Source organism: Egretta garzetta, unplaced genomic scaffold, assembly GCF_000687185.1.
Source record: "Egretta garzetta isolate BGI_Z169 unplaced genomic scaffold, ASM68718v1 scaffold417, whole genome shotgun sequence".
Classification (NCBI taxonomy): domain Eukaryota; kingdom Metazoa; phylum Chordata; class Aves; order Pelecaniformes; family Ardeidae; genus Egretta; species Egretta garzetta.
In genome coordinates this window covers 773976-774690 of record NW_009260227.1, presented here as the reverse complement: position 1 = coordinate 774690, position 715 = coordinate 773976, and positions in this window count along the sequence as shown.

The following is a 715-nucleotide window of genomic DNA, read 5'->3' as shown; positions in this document are numbered from 1 at the left end:
GCCACAGCCCGGCCCGCCGCGGCACGGAGACGGTAACATTTTGCTGGGAAAAGGGCAATTTAATTATCCTGTCTTCTGTTTCGTGACAACACAGGAACGTGCTGCTCAGATACAGAAAGCGCCGTGCAGGCAACCGGCGTCTTGTATGGCATCGGCAATCCTGCCCGGCGCTGCCTGGAGCTGGGTCCTCGCTTCCCAGCTTTCCAGACGGGAGAGGCGAGTGCAGGGAAACAACAGGCTTTGCTTTAAGCCCCAAACCTCCAGGTTTTCCAATAGCCCCAAAGAAGCAGGAAAAATGTTTTTATTGTCCAGCTGCAATGCTTCTCCTGAGCTCAAAGCAAGCGCCACCTCTCATCTGGGGGCTGTTTAGCCAGCGCGGGTCTATTTTTACAAGGAAAATGGTATTTTTGAAGGCTGATCAGAAAAGGAAGAAATATTAAAAATACTGGAGTCCCCTCTTGGGGATCAAACTATTCACTGAATCCAGCCAGACTTCACGAACAGTATCTGACCTTCCAAAGCACAACGTGCCAGAAAATCTACTATTAAAATCTATTAAATAATGTAAAATATATTAAAATCCACCCCTTAACGCAGCCCTACCCATGGTCAAAGGGTGAAGCGTGGTGCCTGTCCTGTTGGGTGGGTTGCAGTCGGGACCATGCAGCGAGGCAGCGCTGGCCCTGGCCACGGGGGACCGGGACAGAGGATGCTG